This window comes from Notamacropus eugenii, chromosome 2 (assembly GCF_028372415.1).
Source record: "Notamacropus eugenii isolate mMacEug1 chromosome 2, mMacEug1.pri_v2, whole genome shotgun sequence".
Lineage (NCBI taxonomy): Eukaryota > Metazoa > Chordata > Mammalia > Diprotodontia > Macropodidae > Notamacropus > Notamacropus eugenii.
The window spans coordinates 144,269,318-144,289,672 of record NC_092873.1 but is presented as its reverse complement, the minus strand read 5'-3'; the positions used below and the strand labels follow the sequence as shown (position 1 = coordinate 144,289,672).

At 36.8% G+C, this 20,355-nt stretch overlaps 1 long non-coding RNA gene across 1 annotated transcript in view; it reads left to right on the top strand.

The window, feature by feature from the left end:
* The first annotated feature begins 9,906 nt into the window (after positions 1-9,906).
* Positions 9,907-20,355, top strand: part of LOC140526423 (uncharacterized) — a 180,491-nt gene continuing 170,042 nt past the window's right edge. Inside the window, exon 1 of the long non-coding RNA XR_011974366.1 lies at positions 9,907-10,041. This is a non-coding gene — a long non-coding RNA (uncharacterized lncRNA). The remainder of the gene's footprint in view (positions 10,042-20,355) is intronic.

Genomic DNA, 20,355 nt, shown 5'->3' with positions numbered 1-20,355 from the left:
TCCTTGTGGAGCTAAAAGTTCAATCTGTGCTTAGTTGTCTGTGGGGCCATTTCATCCATTGATCATGAAATAATGTTAGGACACAGATGAAAAGATAAGAAGTCAAGCATCTTCTTGACCTTCAAAGCCTTAAAGGTCCCTATCTGGCCAAAGTGGAGGGGGCAGTGCAGAATGAAGACAAAGTTAAAATCAAAAGTGTTTCCTTTCAGGGATGTGCTGGAAAGTTATCCTTGTTACATTTTCTAGAATCCTATTCATCTACATCAATATATTTATACAGGACCTTGATGACATGATGAAATTAATTAATTAAAACAGACATCCCTCTCATTTCATCAAATGACTCTTTTTTTATGTGAAATCTAAGGCCCATGATTGATCGAGCATCTTATCACATTTGTGTGTGTTTGTTCTTCATTGTCAAAGAGGACCATGCTATCAGAGAAATAATGACATGACTGACAATTCACTTTTTTTTGAGTGAGGGAGGGCTGTTCAGTTCACCAGCCTCACTTCTCTTCCAGAGCCATCTGAATCCAGTGACCAGATATTCATGAGGATGACTGGAGATGACCCAGGATGAGGCAATTGGGGTTAAGTGACCTGTCCAAGGTCACACAACTAGTGAGTATCAAGTGTCTGAAGTGATATTTGAACTCAGGTCCTCCTGACTCCTGTACTGGTGCTCTATCCATTGTACCACCTAACTGCCCTTAAATGAGAGAGGAGGAGGAGGAAGGAGAAGAAAAGGGGGAAGCACATGAGAAGGGGGGAAAGAAGAAGGAGCAGAAGAAATAAGAGGTTGGAAAGGAAATTGTAGTTTTAAATTATATTCATTGAAGTAAACACCAATCAAATCCTTCTTAAAGAGTTTTGGCTGTGTAAGAGAGAAAATATTTCATTTTGCTATTATATAATGATAAAAATAGGGAAGAGAGAGTGACATTAAATCATATTGTAACTATTCATTATTACTTTCATTCAACAGATTTAGTAAAAGCTTCATGGCTACTGCTACATGGAAAGATTTATTCTATATATGTTAAATGTAGCATTGCAGTTTGTGAGGACTTTAGAAAATGAAATTCAGTAAAGTTAATATTAATTTGTCAATAATAGGTCATTAGCAGATAGGTAAATCAAAGGAATACCATAGACACAGGATATCTCCATTTCTGCAAGACATTTTACAAAGTCTTTCATAACTTGGTGATCATTTGGACTAGATCTTAGTGTGGTTTGATGAATATAGGACTAGTTGATGATCATTAGTGGATAATTAATGGTCAATCTAAAGGAAATTCTCTCATAGAAAGAAGAAAGTTGCTCTTGACTCTATTTTTTTTACATTCTAATCAGTGATTTTGATAAAGACATGGATGGTTTGCTTATCAAAATTTCAGAGGACCTAAAGCTAGTAACAATAGATAACACGTTGGATGAAAGACTCAGTATCCTAGAAGATCACAGCAAGTTAAAGCAACGATAGGAATCTAATTAGAAGTTTCCTGTGGATAAATTAGGTTCTAAAAATCAACTGCCCCTTTACAGAATGAAAAGGCTTAGCAGTTTAGGCATTCTGGAAAATAATTTGGAATTCTACAAGAAAAGCCACTGAGGTATTCATACTTTTGACTCACAAAACCCACTTCTGGGAACAGACTCAAAGGAGGTTGAAGGCAGAATTATCAAAGCACTTTTGGTGGTAGCAAAAACTGTAAATAAAGTGAATGACCATAATATGGAAAATGACTGACCAAACTGTGGCAAATGAAGGCAATGGAAATTTTATTTCGCTCTAAGAAGTAATGAATACAAATAGTTCAGAGAAATGTAGGAATACCTGTATGAAAGTGAAAAAAAAAGCAGAACCAGGATAATAGCATATAAAATCACTTCAATAATGTAAATTAAATTAGCACTGAAGGGGAATTGACCTTTCTCATGACCAGTCTTGGTCCCAGAGAATTGACCATGAAATGTGTTCCCCCCTCAGTAGAAAGTTTGAGGACCATACATGCAAAATGTTGAATTTTCTGACAAACATGGTTGCTATGTTGGTTGGCTTTGCTCAGATTATAGTTGCTATAAGGGAGGGTTTTAAACAGGAGTAAAGATATGCCATAAAATTGTCATGATGTCTTGTAGAAGATGTTTCCCAGAAATGCCATTAAGACCTTAAGGCTTTTTCAAACCAAATCAAGTATAACATGTTAGCCAAGTAAGTACATTAAAAAAAGTGTTGTGTTCAAAATGAGAAAGGCAACAGGACCTCTACATTCTACCCTGATTTAATTACATTTTAATCACTGTGTTCAGTGATGGATTTTATATTTTAGTAAGGGCACTGGTACATGTACAGAAGAAAACAATAGGATTGGTGAAGGGATAGATACAAGTATTACTGAAGGAACTGAGTGTTTAGTCTCAAGCAGACAAGGATTTGGCTGGAGGCTGGAGAAATGATGGTTGTTTTCAAGTCTTTTATGGAGAAGACACTTTTTTTTATGGGCAGAAAAGATGGAAATTGGAAAGATATTTTAATGTGATGCACATAAAACTCTCCTAACAAGTAGAGTTGTCCCAAAATGGAATGGGTTTGTCTCACAATGAATGAACTCCTCATTAATAGATATTTTTAAGTGTCTCCTGGGTAGCTACTTTACAGAGATGCTGTACAGGAGGATTCTTATATCAGTCCCACACATTGCTGAGATTCAGTAATGATGGAATTTTTAAAACAAAAGAAAAATAAAGAAGCTCAAAGAAAAAGGAAATCATTATCAGCTGGAGCATTCCAAAAAGCTTTATGAGTGTGTATTTATTTATTTTGTTTTCTTTTTTTCTTTTTAAAATTCTAAAGGTAAGGATTGAACTTGGTCAGAATTTCAAAAAGCAGAAATGAAGTAAAGCAAATGACATAGACAAATGTATGGAGACTTGAAAGTAGGAACTATGTTTATAATACTGAGTAATTCAGTTTAGTTGGAACATAGAATGCAAGGAAGGGAATGATGTGAAATAAAACTAGAGATATAGGATATGTAGAAAAACCTGAATTCTGATCTATGAGATTTAGAATTTTCCAGGGCAATAGCATGACATTAAAAGCTTTTGTGTAAGTAGCACAGTGGAAATATTACTGCAGAAATGTTAACTTGGGGATCAAGACACAGACTCATAAGAAAATAAAGTCAAAATAGTCATAAGTAAGAAAGCCTTAAAGCCTTAAAATGTGAATTGGATACAATCCCAACAAGAATTTCAGGAAGAGAAAAAAAATATGATTTTCAAAATCAAATAAGAATAGTAAAGGAATAATTACCTAAAGAAATGAAAGTAAAGGAAGAAAAATGGGAAAAGACAATTAACTGCTTGGTAAAAAGAGCCACAAAAACATTGAAGGAAATAACATCTTAAAAAATGGAATTGGCCTAATGGAAAAAGAAATATAAAAGATAACTGAGGAAAATAATTCCTTAAAAAATCAAAATTGGACAAGTGGAAGCTAATGACTACATGAGATGTCAAGCAATAATATATTTAAACATTCGTATTTTAAAGATAAGTGTCCTGATATCCTAAAAGCAGAGGGTAAAATACAAATAAGAAGAATCCCCTAATCACCAACTAAAAGAGATCCCAAAATGAAACCTCCCAGGAATATTATAATGAAATTCCAGGGCTCTCAAGTCAAAGAGAAAACACTTCAAGAAGCCAGAAAGACACCATTCAAATACCATGCAGCCACAATCAGGGTCACCTAATATTTAGTAGCTTTCAAGGAGGAGAGAGCTTGGAATATGATATTCCAGAAGGCAAAGGAGCTGTAATTACCAAGAATAATCTACCCAACAAAACTAAATATAATTTTTTGAGGGAAAAAGGGATATTTGATAAAACAGAAGTCTTTCAAGCATTGTTGATGAAAAGACCAGAGCTAAATTCAAAATTTGACATTCAAATATAAAACTCAAGAGAAGCATAAAAGTGTGAACATGAAAGAGAAATCATAAGGGACTCAGTAAGGTTAACCTGGTTGTCTTTCTATAGGGTAAGTTACATGTAACTTCTAAGACTTTTATCATTATTAATAGGCATTTAGAAAGATTCTACATAGAGAATGTGTGACGATATAAAAAAAAAACAAAAAACCAACTGGATAGGTTGAGAGAGGAGACCCTGGGAGAATCATTTTTTTTCTCAGTTGTACATGGCATCTTCACAAAAATTGATCATGTATTAAGGCATAAAAACTTCACAGCCAAATCTAAGGTCTATAGCTCTAATGCCTTGGAAACTTTTTTTCAGTCTCTTAATGTTTCTTGATTATTTGTTCAGCATTTGAGCTGTCTGTTATTCTATATGTCTCCACATGTTAAAAAACTAACTTTCTTATTATACATTGCCTGGTTGATACTATTTCTTTTGTATAAGACATCTTTGGTAATATGCTATAACCTATTTGCATCCTCTGTGTATGTTTTCTTTGCCTTTTGGATCACTTAAAATTTGATTCTTTTAGTGATATTTTTTTCTGTCTTCATTTGTACGTGTATATCTATCTATCTGTATCTATATCTATATCTATATCTATATCCCTTTCCTTACCCATTGCAAAAAAATGAAGGAGAAGGATGAAATAAAAAGCAGCTAAACAAAACATAATCAATATATTTATTGTGTCTGACTGCATATTATAATTTGATGCTTAAGAACATGTAAGCTTTTATGATTGTTTTAGCCATGTCTCTTAGTCATTCTCAGTCATGTCCAGCTCTGTGACCCCATTGGCAAAGATTCTGAAGTGGTTTGCCATTTCATTCTCCAGATCATTATACAGATGAGGAAACTGAGGTAACAGTTTAAGTGACTTTCCAAGGGTCACACAGCTGGTAAGTGTCTGAGGCCTTCATGAGATTTGAACTCATGAACATGAGTCTTACTGTCTTCCTGTCCAGCACTCTATCCACTGTGCCACCTAGCAGCCCCCATGTCTCTTAAATACATTGGCTTTTTGGCCATGAACAAATCAATCTCTCAGTGCCCCCATGTAATTTTTTAAGATAATAAGTTATAAAATATTTGATAATCTGCATTGGTGGAGAGTGTATACACAACATGAGTTTACTACAAAGGAAATTATAAATCTAGACAGAAACCATTATGAAATACTTATGATTACCAGCTGTAATTCCAAAGTAATGTATGATCATATTAATGGGCTTTTTATCATTCTAACCCTTTGAAAATAGTATTGTCAGGGGTGGAGTCAAGATGGAGCAGTAGAAGGACAGACCTGCTCTTAGCTCTACCCCCAAAGTCCACAAAATACATGTAAAAATGACTAAAGAAATCAAGTAACTGACTGGGAAATGTCCCCAAAAAAGGAAAAAAAAATAAGACTATAGAAGACTACTTTCTTGGCGAACAGGTATTTTCCTCCATCCTTTTGGATGAGGAAGAACAAAACATATCATTAGAGGAAGACATCAAAGTCAAGGCTTCTTCATTCATAACCTCCAAAATAAATTTGTGGTGGTCACAGGCCATGGAAGAGCTCAAAAAGATTTTGAAAATCAAGTAAGAGAGGTGGAAGAAAAATTGGGAAGAGGGTGAGTTGGATAGGAAGGGATATCTAAAAAAATAAAATTAAGGGGTGAGAGATGAATAGATGGGGAGGAGAAAGGGAGAAATGGAGTAGGGCAAATTATCTCTCATAAAAGAGGCAAGAAAAAGCTTTTTCAATGGAGGGGAAAAGGGGGGAGGTAAGGGAGAAAAAGGGAAGCTTACTCTCATCACATTTGGCTTAAGGAGGAAATAGCATGCACACTCAATTTGGTATGAAAATCTGTCTTACAGTACAAGAAAATAGGAGAGTCAGGATAAGTGGGAAGGGTGGATGATAGAAGGGAGGGCAAATAGGAGGAGGGAATAATTAGAAATCAACACTTTTGGGTAGAGACAAGGTCAAAAGAGAGAATAGAATAAATGGGGGGCAGGATAGGATGGAGGGAAACATAGTTTGTCTTACACAATGACTATTATGGATGTCTTTTGCAAAACTACCTTCTCAGTGGGGATGAGTAGTGGGGGAGGAAGGGAGAGTAGTTGAAACTCAAAATTTTAGGAATGAATGTTGAGAAGCATTTTTGGATGCAACTGGGAAATAAGAAATACAGGTAATGGGGTATAGAGATCTATCTTACCCTACAAGAGAAGAAAGAAGATGGGGATAAGGGAAGGGAGGAGTATGATAGAAGGGAAGGCAGATTGGAGGAAGGGGTATTCAGAATTCACAGTGTTGTGGTGGGGGAGGGGAGAGATGGGGAGAAAGTTTGGAACTCAAAATCTTGTGGAAATGAATCTTGAAAACTAAAATGAATAAATTTAAAAAAAGAAGAAAGTAGTATTGTCAAAGACCAGACAAATAAAATGAAGCTAATGAAAGGAGATTACACACTTTACCCAAGGTCATTGAAAGAGTCAAGTACACATCAAGGAGATAAGCCCACCACATCTATTTTAGGAAGTATTAGCTTTCATCCAGATATATTGCTAAATATTACAAGAGGCTGAAATGGCTCTATAGGGGCACATTTTACAGATTTTTGCATGATTTTCCAGTCTTCAGTTTGCAGAATTTTACTTTTTATTGGTCCTCATACTCTTCCTCATATTACTAGACACCTGTCTTTCCCTATGTTTCCCCCATGTTTGATCCTAAGAGGTTTGTTGCTGATCTTTCCCATTGGGTTTTTTTAGCATTAGACTGACCAACTATAGTTTGATAGAAAGGAACTAGAAACATTTTATTTCAGAGTCTAACTTCAGTTTCACCACGTGTAGGCAAGAGCTGACTTTTGGATAACCAGTGTCTCCTGGATTGTCCTTTTCCTGTCTACAAGTGGATGAATGCTGCACAGAGTTGTCATTCCATTTTGGCTCCAGAAATGACAAGAACACAATAATAGCTAGCATTTACTTGGGGTCTTAAGGTTAGGTAAAACACTTTGCATGTTAGGCCATTTGTTCCTCACAACAGCTTTGTAAAATAAGTGTGCTATTATTACGCCATTTTACAAACAAAGAAACTGAGGTTGAGAGTTTAAGTGACATGCTCAAGATAATACTTTGAAATGTTTGAGGCAGAAGATTCAGGTTTTCCTGGCTCCAAATTCAACCCTGCATCAACAGAGAAGCCAATCCGGGCACCAGAAATTTTGTTCCATCCTATATGAAAAATCTAAATGATGAAGGCTTTTTTTTTGGTAACTATTATTTTCAAGTGGATTTTCAAAACTGAAAACATACGCATATGCACACACACACACAATCTCATTTGTGGTATGTGGTAATATTTCAATTTAACCAATCTTTAAAGGTGTCATTTGTGTGAAAAGATGCACTGTTCCCTGGGAACTCATCAACGTTCATCATTTTGGGGATGTGAAGACATCAGTTACAAATATAAGATTATGATTTTAACCAAAGGAAAAGAAGAGTAGAATGATCTAGATGAACTGATACTGGGCATTACTGTGATCTCTGCTGTAATTTTGTCCTGCCCAGAAGATTATAGGTCTTCAGCTGGTAAAATCTCTAACCTTACCAGCTGAGGAAATAAAGTCCATCATTCTATTACACATGCACACCCTATTTTGGTACTACATCTTTAACACAAAGAATGACAAGGAATAGAAAAATATTTTCATAGTATCTTTTGTCTTTGTGAGAAGACTATAATTGAGAAAACAGTGCAACTTGGTGAAATAGAGTTAACTTAGAGTTTAATATACTCTTGCTAATCATTTCTGATCTAAAGAAGTAATTCAATATAATAACAGACAAATGATCTTATCAATGTGGCTTTTCAATCCACCAAAGGAACTTACATCCTATCCATGATATCTTATCCTGTGTAATTCTTGTTCATGCACATCATAAATCATCCATTGTAAATGAACCTTATGCCTTAGAAGCTTTCTTTTAAGTCTCTTAATACTTCACGATTATTTGCTCAGCAGTTACCCTGTTTATTATTCTATATGTCTCTACATAGCAAACCTAACTCAACTTTTTATCGTATATTTCTTGGTTGATACCAAGGTTGATACTTGGTTGATACTTTCATACAAGACATCACTGGTAATATGCTGTAACCTATTTGCATCCTCTATGTATGTTTGCATTGCCCTTTGGATCACTTAAAATTTGATTTTTTTAGTGATTTTTTTATATTTTTCTTCCTCCATTTGTATATATATATACATACACACACACACACACACATATACACCTTTCTCTATTCATTGTAACAAATAAAGGAGAAAGAAGAAAAGAAAAATAAGTTCAGCAAAATATAATCAACATATTTACTGTGTCTGACAGCATATTATAACTTATAAAAGAATCACTGGGATACTATTACAATAAAAAAAAACTTTTTTGTTGCTCTTGTTTTGTTGAGAGAGGTTTGTAATCTTTGAAAGCATTTTGCATTTTGTAAATGTGACCCAGTTTACTTGCAACCCTTTTTTATATTTATTTTACTTTTAATTCGTGGAATAAAATAAGCATTCCAATGACATAGTTCAATAAAAAAAGAAGACTGCACAAGAAACTGCAAATCTACTGAGCCCAACTTGCAATTCATTTCAAATATGCAACAAAATTATCATACATATTTTTTTACTTCCCTCTCTCCCACCCTAGAGATGGCTACCATTAGACAGAAATAGGTGTATGTGTATACACACACATACATATGCATATACACACACACACATAATCGGTACATATCTCTATTTATCAGTTTTTTCTCTGGATATAGATAGCCTCTTTCTTCACATGTCATTTACAATTCATTTAGTTATTTATAATAGGCAAAATTATATATTTGCTCAAAGTCATTAAGACAAGATTGCTATCACTGTATACAATGTTCTCCGATTTCTGCTCATTTGACTCAATTATTTCATCGTCTTTCTATGCTTTTTTCTAAAGTCATTGATCTCATCATTTCAAACATCACAACTTGTTCAGCTAGTCCCCAACTGATGGACATCCCTGCAATGTCCAGTTCTTTGCCATCACAAAGAAAATCATAATAAATAATTTAGGACATAAAGGTTCTTTTCCTTTTTCCTTAATTATCTTTGGAAAAAGATCAAGTAGAGCTATCACTGGGTGAAAGGATATAGGCAGTTCAATAACTCTTTGAGCATAATTCCACATTGCTCTTAAATATGGTTGGATCAGTTCACATTTCCATCAAAAATAAATGTGTCCCAATTTTTTCACATCCGCTCTAACATTTGTCACTTTGCCCTCCAATCATTTTAGCCAATCTGGTAGTTGTTAATATCTAAAGGTTCTTTTAATCTGCATTTCTCTAATGGATAATGATTTAGAGGATTTTTTCATGTGACTATAAATTAATTTGATTTTGTTTTATTTGGACAAGTGCTTTTAATTTAATGTAATTGAAATTATCCATTTTACACATCACATTGCTTTCTATCCCTTCTTTATTCATAAATTGTTCATCTATTCATAAGTCTGATAAGTAATATGTTCTATATTCTTTTAATTCTCTTTATATGTAGATCATGTATTCATTTTCACTTTATCTTGGTAAATGTTGTAAGATATTGGTCCATGCCCAGTTTCTGCCATATTACTTTCCAGTTTTCTCAACAATTCTTTTTTTAACCTAATAATTGTAATAGTAATTTAAATGGAAAGATCTTTCTCATTAATAAATAGGCCCATATGATCTGCTTAAATTGTCCGAAAGCCTGGGACACATGTGGTGGGAGGAGCTTGCTGAAGAGGCAGAATAGGAAGGGTGGAGTGAAACCAGGAGGAAGTGAGTGAGTGGGGTCAGGTCAGAGGGGAAAGAACACAGGCTAACTGACACAGGCCAACTGACAGATTGTGACAGTTGATGGTGAAAAGACCCTGGCTGAGGTAGGAGAGGTTTGAAACTGACACATCGTGACAGTTGACAGGGAGAAGGTCCTGGCTGAGGGAAGGGAGGTATGAGAATGACTTTGCCCTCTGCTATGATCATGTTTATTAACTTCTTGGTCACCATGACAGATTTTGTTTTCTGGTTCTGGGATTTGACTTTCTGGTGTTTAAATAAATGTTTTTCTTCTGCCTCCTATTTATGGAGAGTCTTTTACATTTTGCATTTGATAACTATGTTGACATATTCATAGTCACCACCAGTGCCGTAAAAATTGCCTTGGAGGTACATTTGGGGTCACAAACAGGATTGCAAAACAAAAAATCTCTATTTGGAGGCAGAAATGATTTAGAGGAAGACATTAATATCCCAGGATGGAAGAATTTACTGTTTTCCTCACTAGCAAGGGAGTAGGCTAAAAGTAGTGGACTCTGTGAAAACTGGGATGTGAGGTTACAGGAGGGGGAACCTGGAGATTTGGAAAGGTCTTTGCAAGGAATACCAATAAGACCAGAGAAGGAACTGGCAGGGGTAAGTAGGAGAGGCTGGATTTTACTTACAGGTTACCTTAAGTGTAGAAACAGAGATAAGCTGCTTAAGGAAAAAGTTCAGATGGAAAAGGAGTTATAAGAGCAGTCTGGGGGGTCTCAGGTGGAAGGAAAAGCTGTTCATTTAGCTCAGAAGAAGCTGAAGGCTAACAAAAGAAATGCACATCTGACTTTTGTGCAGACCCAGTCTAGTTGTCACCTCCTATCCATGAAGGTGATGTGTCATCTCTGGACCTGAAGTTGACCAAACTCCAGATGCCAGTTAAAGAACTGATCTCTCAAATGGGACCTCTTGGGGCAGGGACAGCTCTATGTCCAATCTCAGCAGGAAGTAGTTGTGGAAGAAGGGACCTTTGCCCCTTACCCCAAGATTTTGGGCCTTATTTGTTGAGGGGGAATAATGGGGTACTTGTAATACCAGTTGCCCCACCAAACTATGTAATGAATATGAAAGATTTTGGGAACAAATGTAGTAGTAATTTAAATGGAAAGATCTTTCTCATCAATTAACAGACCCATATGATCTACTTAAACACCTAGAAACCTGGGTCACATGTGGTGGGAGGAACTTGCTGAAGAGGCAGAACAGGAACGATGGAGTGAAACCAGGAGGAAGTGAGTGAGTAGGATCAGGTCAGAGGGGAAAGAACACAGGGCTACTGACACAGGTCAACTGATACAGGTCAATTGACATTTTGTGACAGGTGATGGTGAGAAGGCCCTGGCTAAGGGAGAGGAGGTTTGAGAATGGCTTTGCCCTCTGCTGTGATCATGTTTATTAACTTCTTGGTCACTATGACGAATTTTGCTTTCTGGTTCTGGGATTTGGCTTTATGGTATTTAAATAAATGTTTTTCTTCTGCTTTCTATATGGAGAGTCTTTTACATTTTGCATTTGAGAACTAGTCTGGCATATTCACAGGACTGTGAATATTGCCTTGGCAATACAGTAATGAATTCTTACTCCAAAATCTTATCTTTATGATTGTTGAATACAAAGCTATTATGTTTATTTGCTACTGTAAATTGTACATCTACTGTATCTTAAATTTACCTTAAATTCTTAGCCAGTATCAGATAGTTTTGATAATTATTGTCTTGTAATACAGTTTAAGATCTGGCACTGCTAAACTGTAAAGAAGAATTAGAACTAATTCTTGGGGAGGAACCACGAGAAAGAAGAAACAAAACAAAACAACAAAAGAAAAGGGGAGCAAATAGTATGCCTCTACCTACATTCAGACTCCAGAGTTCTTTCTCTGAATGTGAATAGAATTTTCCATTATGAGTCTTTTGGAGTTGTCTTAAGTCCTTGCGTTACTGAGAAGAGCTAAGTCTATCAACGTCAGTCTTTGCACAGCATGGTTGTTACTGTGTACAATATTTCTCCTGGTTCTGCTCATGTACATAAAAATCACATAAATCTTTCCAGGCTTTTCGGAAGTCCACCTACTCCTCATTTCTTATAGCACAATAGTATTCCATTATATTCATATACCACGACTTGTTCAGCTATTCCTCAATTGGTGGACATCTCCCCAATTTCCAGTTCTTTGCCACCATAAAAAGAGGTGCTATTAATACTTTTGTGCATGTGGGTCCTTTTTCCCATTTTTATGATCTCTTTGGTATACAGATCTAGAAGTGGTATTGCTGGGTCAAAGGGTATGCATGGTTTTATACTCCTTTGGGCATAATTACAAATTGCTCTCCAGAATTGTTGGATCAGTTCACAACTCCCCTAACAATGCATTAGTGTTACAGTTTTCCCAAACTCCTCCAGCATTTATCATTTTCCTGTTTTGTCATGTTAGTCAATCTGATAGGTGTGATGTGATACCTCAGAGTTGTTTTGATTTGTATCTCTTTCATCAATTGTGATTTAGAGCATTTTTTACATTATTATATTTAGCCTTCATTTCTCCCTCTGAAAATTTCCTGTTCATATCCATTGACCATTTATCAGTTGAGGAATGACTTGTATTCGACTCAGTTCTCTATAGATTTTATTTTATACTATCTAAAGCAATTTTCAAACTATTTCTTCTTGCGAGTTTTTTGTGATATATAGGAATTCTGATGATTTATGTGGAATTACTTAATATTCTGCTATTTTGCTAAAATTATCAATTGTTTCAACCAATTTTTTAGTTGAGTCTTTGGTAATTTCCAAGGATATCATATCACATTCAAAAAGAAATAGTTTTGTTACCTTATTCCCTATTCTGATTCTTTCCATTTTTTTCTTCTCTTATTGTTTTTGTCAGGATTTCCAATATAATATTGAATAATATTGGTAACAGTTAGCAACCTTATTTCTGATCTTACTGAGAAGGCTTCTAGGTTATCCTCATAACAAGTAATGCTTGCTGACAGTTTTAGACAAATAGTTAAATAAATGTCAATTTAAGGAAAAACTCATTTATACCATCATTTTCAAGTGTTTTTTTATAATAGAAATGAATGCTGTGCTTTATCAAAAGTTTTTTCTGTCTATTGATATAATCAAATGATTGTTTTTATTTTTTATTATTGATGCAACCAATTATGTTAATAATTTTCCCTATGGTAAACCATCCTTGCATTCTTATTATAAATCTCACTTGATCATAATCTTTGTAATATGTTGCCATAACTTTTAGGTAGTATTTTCTCTAGAGTTTCTGCATCCATATTCATTAATGAAATTGGTCTATAAATTTTCTTTTTCTCTTTTTACTCTTTACAGAAAGGGGCTTGGTAGAATTCCTTCTTTATCTATTAATCTAAATAATTTATTTAATACTGGAATTAGTTCATCTTTAAATGTTTGCTAGAATTCACTTGTAAATCTATCTGATTCAGGTGTTTTACTCTTAGGAAGTTCATTTATAGCCTGTTCAATTTCGTTGTGTAAAATAGATTTATTTGGATATTCTATCTTGTCTTCTGCTAATGTAGGCAATTTATATTTTAAAACCAATTTTTTTCATTTCACCTAAATTGTGAAATTTATTGGCATATAATTGGGCAAAATATCTCCGTATCTGCTCTTATTCAATTCAGGTCTCAGCTTGTTGATGATCAGTACTGCTTGTGAAAAAAATGCATTCATGGACTGCCTTTTTATGTCATAATCTGGGCAATGGGAATTCTTTATTCATTGTTTTTCCATATGAATTCCTCAAACTCTGTCTTTTGAGCAGCCACTGAGCTCATTGAAAAGATATTAGTATCATAGAGATTGTCACCCTAATCTTACTCACAAACATGAACATTAGGAAGACCTAATAATGAATGGGGCATATATGGTTAGATAACAGATTGTCTAAATGATATATGGGGAATGTAGTCAGCTATAAACCCAAGTTAAATGAGCAATATAATGTGGAAGCAAAAAAGAAAGCTTAGGCAATATTGGATATTACTGATAGAGTCATAGATTCCAAGGATAAGATGGTAAACACCTTCTGTACTCTTCCCTTTTCATATTATATTGAAAGTATTATATTCACTTCTCAGTGCTACAATTTAAGGATAAGTTGGAGTGTGACTGGAAGAAGGTAAAGAGGATAATAAAGAATCTTGATCCTAAATCATATGAGGATTAATTGAAGGCACTGGAGATATTTAAGCTGGAGAAGAGAAGATGGGGTGCAGACAAGGGAGAATTTAAAGATCAACTAATTCCAATATTAATAGCCCTCTTATAGTATTTGAAGGACTGTCAAGTGGAAGAGGGATTGGACTGAGTTTATTTGGTCCCAAAGAGCAGAACCAGAACCAATAAGTAGAAGGTACAGAGACAAATTTAGAATTGATTTAGAGCTAATTACAAGGGAAAAAAACAACAAAAAAGCCTTTCTAACAATTAGTTATATTAAAGGAATGGAATTACCTTCCATCTCATATTCAGATGATCTGTGTCTCTCCATTGTCTCTAGTAACTCATTTTTAAGAAAGATTGAATTAACCCTGAAACTCATTCTTCCTCAGTGCTCCTTTGCTCTGGGACCCCTTCTTTCCTATGATAAAAGAGAGTGGAAGGCGGACATCAGAGATTTCCTCCCATATCCTCCATTTAAAGAGGCGGACCATCACTTCTACTTCTTCATGTCTCACTTGTCTGGAGGTCTTTATCATTACCTCAAACCATGAATTTTCTCCTCCCTCTTGCTTTTTAGCTTTTTTTTTTTAGCATGCTCTCTTCCCCTCTTATATTGTTAGCTCTTTGAAGGTAGGGCTTGTCTAGTATTATGAACTGTAGAACTCTTAAGTAATTTAAACAAAGGAAATGAAAAAAACTCATTTGCAATGTGTGGTAGTATTTCAATTCAACCAGTCTTTCAAGGTGTTATTTGTGGGAAAACACTCACTATACTCTGGAAATTCATCAACACTCATCACTTTTCTGGGTGAAAACATCAGTTACAAACCACAGGGTTATGGTTTTAACCAAAGGGATAGAAGAGTATAGTCATCTGAATGAATTGATACTGGCCATTACTGTGACCTCTGCTGTAATTTTGTCTCGCCCAGAAGATTATAGGTCTTAGACTAGTAATATCTGTAAGATTACTGGCCAGGAAAAAACCTCATCATTCTACCACATATACACATCCTGGTTTGGCACTAACAAGAATCTCAGGGAATAGACAAAATATTTTCAGACCATCATTTGTCTTGGCAAAAGCAAAACCCTTTCTTTACTTCCCTAAAGCTTACCATAGTACCTGGCACATAGTAGGTGCTTAATAAAATATTCATTTTGACTAATTGATTCAAGATAGAGGCATGAAGTGTGACAACCAAACCAATATCCTCAAAGAAACTCAGAAACAAAAATGAATAAAAATGATCAGATAAAGCAATGATCAACAAAACCAAAGGGAGATGTCAATAGGTTTCTCCATCCTGTCCAGGAATGGATTAAAGGATAAGACTTACAAAAACAGAAGTGTTTTGGTTCAGCGTAAATGATTGGGGAAGTCCTTAAGCTAACAATCGATACTGATGTACAGAGTCTGAATCTAATAGAATCTTGGCCATGGCTTGTCAAAGTCACGGAAGGAGGCAAAGTCACCTCCACCACGCCAGGGATTACTATGCAAAGACAAGGAGATAGGAGAGGACCCAACAACTTATCATGGTGACACTTTAAAAATCCCCAAATTTGTCCAGCTGCTATTTTGATGCCATTCAAGGAATCAAAAATAGGAACAGGGAGCCCCATACCCTCCAGGATGCCTCAAATCAGCATATCTCTGACAGTCAAAAGTTGCAGCAGACCTAAAAGTAGACTGAATGCCAATATATGGTTATTCAGTAAGTCAATAAACATATTGTCAGGCACTGTGCTAAGCCCTAAGGATACAAATATGATAGTTCCTATCTTCAAGTAGTTTGCCATGAAATGGGGAAAGACAGCACACAAAAGGAAACTGAAAAGGGAAGAGAGAGGAGGGAATTTCCCAACATACAGGTGTGGTAGAGATAGAAAAGTCCGAAGGAGTGCAGCCAGTCAGGAAATGAAAAGATGGCTGGCCTAGGAGTTTTTCATGAAGGTTCTGTAAGGAGTTTTCCATTCTCCCTTCCAATGGAAGAGGTCCCACTGGCACTGAGTATTGATGAAGTTTCAATTCTAGGGTTAATGTGATTTTACAGGATAAAGAATTTCCTGTGAATGATGGAGAAGTTCAATGGAGTACAATTGAGTGGGAAGTATCAGTGATGGCCTATCATAGGCATGTTGTTTTTTTCAGTCATTGCGGATATGTCTAACTCTTCTTGACTCCATCTGGGGTTTTCTTGGCAAAGATACTGGAGTGGGTTGCCATTTGCTACTCCATATCATTTTACAGATGAAGAAACTAAAACAAACAAGGCTAAGTTATTTACTCAGGGTCACACAGCTAGTGTCTGAGGACAGATTTTAAAAAAGGAAGATGAGTCTTCCTGATTCCAGACCCAGCACTCTACCCACTGTGTTGCCTAGTGGCAGGTGATATCCACAGCAGGAGACAAAGCCCACTCCAGACTTGTGGACTGGCAAAGGGGAAGAATTTGAAATTAGTGTCTTCAATGGGCCACAAAGAAACAGAGACAGAAGCCAGAGATTGAAATGGAACACAATTTCTGGTCCCAACTCTGGCCCCAGGCCCTGAACACAGATCAGGGTTGAGGAGAGCACAGGTCAAGGGACCAAGAAGCAGACACTATAGCACAAATGAGGTAAGACAGTGGCAGAGGCAGTTCAGAGTGGACAAGCAAGGGCCAAGTGTTTCTTTAAAGAGCATGAGGGGGACAAAATCTAGCTGTGACATGAAATCCCAGTTCTGGAATTTAATGCTGGAAACAGGAATAAACAAAATCAAAGGTCTAATCCAATGAAGAAATCCAAGAAGTAAATCCTGAAGGAGAGAATAACTCCAAAATAGGTAAAAATTGAGCCTCAGAAACAAAGAATGGCTGGACCACAATGACTCCAGGAGTGGATAGGAAAAATTAAGCAAGAAACTTAAAAAGAAAAAAAAATTAAGTCTTTAGAAAAAAGTTAGGAGAATAAATAACAGACCAGAAAGTGGAAACATGGCCCTGCTAATCTGAAATAAGCTTATAAATTCACTATCACCCTGATTCTATTTTTTTCCACTGACAAAATACTATCTAACTATGCCTCCTCAATCTTGTACTTGTGATGTGAATTTTTGGAACAAAGTTTAAAATATTTCATTTATGCCCACTGAAATTTATTTTATTAAATTGTATCCAATGAACTAACCTGCCAAGATCTTTTTCATATTCCTACTGTCATGCAATATGTTAATTATCCCCTCACCCCAAAATTGGTGTCATCTGAAAATATTAGAGTCATCCATTTTGAGTTTTACTTAAGTCTTGGGTAAAAAAAATAAATAAATAAAAGATTCCATAGTACAAGGTCAAGAACCTGATCTTAGTGACTTCTTAGCAAGTTGACATTGAACTACTAAAAACTACTCTGAGTCCAGTCATTCAACCAATAACTGCGTTCTTCTCCGGTCCACATCTTTTCATCTTCATAGAATAGTATGAGATACTTGAGAAGCTTCCCACACCCCTGGGAAAAGGGCAGGGATCGATTGCCAGTAATAAAGCCAGAGGAACAGGAGGTCTGGGCTGAGACACTTCACAGGGAAGGCAGGGAGGCAGGGGTCACAATAGAGTTAAACGACCTCCGAGAATTTTGTAAGGAAGGGCCGGAGAGGCCAGGGTGGGATTGGAATAAGAGTGGAAGTGGAGAGAGGGGAGGGGAGGATCCAGGCAAGCAGACTCATATGCTAAAGGCCTTCCTAATCCACTCAGCCTCCAGCCACTGTTTGCTCTAGAGCCAGGTGCGCTCCACGCATAACAAAGAAGGGGATATGTTGGGATTGGAAGCTCAATTCCGTGTGGACGGTCTCGGGCAGGTAAAAGTGGGACTTCTAAATCTTAGAGTCTTACGAGGCCCTCCATGAACAGCGGGGGTTTGAGAAGGTCAGACTGAGCTAGCTCGGCTAGCTCGGGTATTTCCCCCTCTCCCCGGGAGATACGTGATGGGTGGAGTCTCCCTGCCCTTGAGATGGTCCCGGATTGGAGCACACCTAGTTACCTAACAGCACGGTATTGAGATGCAAACTGTGTGGCTGAAGGTTAAGTAGGATTGAGGAAGCCGGAAAGCTCTCTCTTAGCACGTGTGGAGCCAAAGAGGACAGTAGGCTCCGTTTCTTTTCTTTCCTCTCTCCCCTCCCCCTCTCTCCCCGCTTGTACTTCTACTTCCAATCCCTTAAGCTTAGCCTCCTTAGGAAATCTCCCCCTCTTCCTCCTAAGGAAGACCCTCCTGCACTTGTAACCCAGACCCTGAAATAAAGCTCAACCCCTGTTCGACTCTGGAACGTCCTTTCTCTCATACGTTTATCCGGTTTGGCCAACCGAAGACCTGGGACAGGTAAGAAAGACTCGGGTAGCCCAATACAGGCTTCTAGGCCTGGCAGTTGGCGCCCCAACAGGGATTGGGAGCGCAGATAATCCTGGGTGCTTTTGGGGTACACCCGGAAGGGGCTGTGAAAGAAGCGAGTCCCGAATCCTAGATTCGGAAGGAGAGAAAGTGGAGAGAAGCTTCCCAAACCCCTGGGAAAAGGGCGGAGATGGGGAATCTATTGCCAGTAATAAAGCCAGAGGAACAGGAGGTCTGGGCTGAGAAACTTCACAGGGAATGCAGGGAGGCGGGGGTCACAATAGAGTTAAACGACCTCCGAGAATTTTGTAAGGAAGGGCCGGAGAGGCCAGGGCGGGATTGGAAAGAGAGTGGAAGCGGAGAGAGGGGAGGGGAGGATCCAGGCAAGCAGACTCATATGCTAAAGGCCTTCCTAATCCACTCAGCCTCCAGCCACTGTTTGCTCTAGAGCCAGGTGCGCTCCACGCATAACAAAGAAGGGGATATGTTGGGATTGGAAGTAGAAGTACAAGCGGGGAGAGAGGGGGAGGGGAGAGAGGAAAGAAAAGAAACGGAGCCTACTGTCCTCTTTGGCTCCACACGTGCTAAGAGAGAGCTTTCCGGCTTCCTCAATACTTCATCAAATATTTTTTACAATCTGGGTTAACTCTCTCTATAGAATTCCATTCATCTACCAGTTTTCTAATTTGTCAAAAAGGACATACCACTGTACAACCTGCTTTTAATAAAGTCATGCCAGTCCTTTGGAATCATCACTTTCCTTTTTGGATATTCACCAGCTATCTCATTAATGATCTCTTCTAGAAGTCTTGCAGGAATCAGTTGAAACTTACTGGCTTATACTTCGTAGTCTCTATCCCCTTCTCTTTAAAAAGGAATCAGCACACTTACCTCCCTTGAATCTTGTGCTACAGCCCTCACTTAACATTATTTTTCAAATATTAGTAACGGTGGCTAAGCAATCACATCTATCAGTTCATTCACTGACTGAGGATTTAGTTTATCTGGGCCAGGTGACTTTAATTCAACAAGGGCAACTTGTTGTTTAATTTAACTATCCTGAGTTAACTAGGGCATTAACTCCTTGTTAGCTATATTTATTCTCTTATTGCCTGAGTAAGGGTCATGTTCCTTGGCAGAGAAAACAGGAGCAAAATAAAAATTCTTTCTTCCTAACATTAGTTAGCATCTTCGCATTTATCCCAAGTAAAAGTCCTATACTGTCTTTGATCTCTTTTTCTCCTGTTTTAACAATACAAACAACCATTACATTAACCCCAACCCCAAATCTATTTTGTTTTTCTTCTCTCACCAGCCTCAGTTCATTCTGAGTTTTAGTATCCCTAATATTGTTTTAAATGAACAATGTCATGCTCTTGCATTCACCTTTTGTTGCCTATCCTTGTTTACTTCTTCCAAATATTTCTAATTTAAATATAATTTAGCTGATATATGTCCTGAGTGTCCACATCAGTCTTTTCAGATAACTCATTTTTCTTCCCAATTGGAATGGTCTCTTTTTTGTGTTGTTTCATTCTTGAGCATCTTCCAGCACTTCTATATTCCCTGTAAAATTTTAGCCCATGAGATGTTATTTCTCTTTCCTAGGTGCTCCTATAAGCTCTTTAAAAGCATAGATAAATGTCAAATTATGTCCTCCTTTGCTCCTCTGTATCCTGGAGTCTAGAAGGAAGTAGTCACTCTTCTCCAGGGTTCAAATCATTTCTACTCTAGCCATTTATTTCTCCCTGTTAGTAACAATAGAATTTGGTATTAAATGTCCACTTTTTGGTTCCTCTAACCTTTTAAAGAATGAAATTCTCATAAAATGAATAAAAAAAAGTTATAAGCTACTCTGCTTTTGGCAGAAAGTTCCAAAG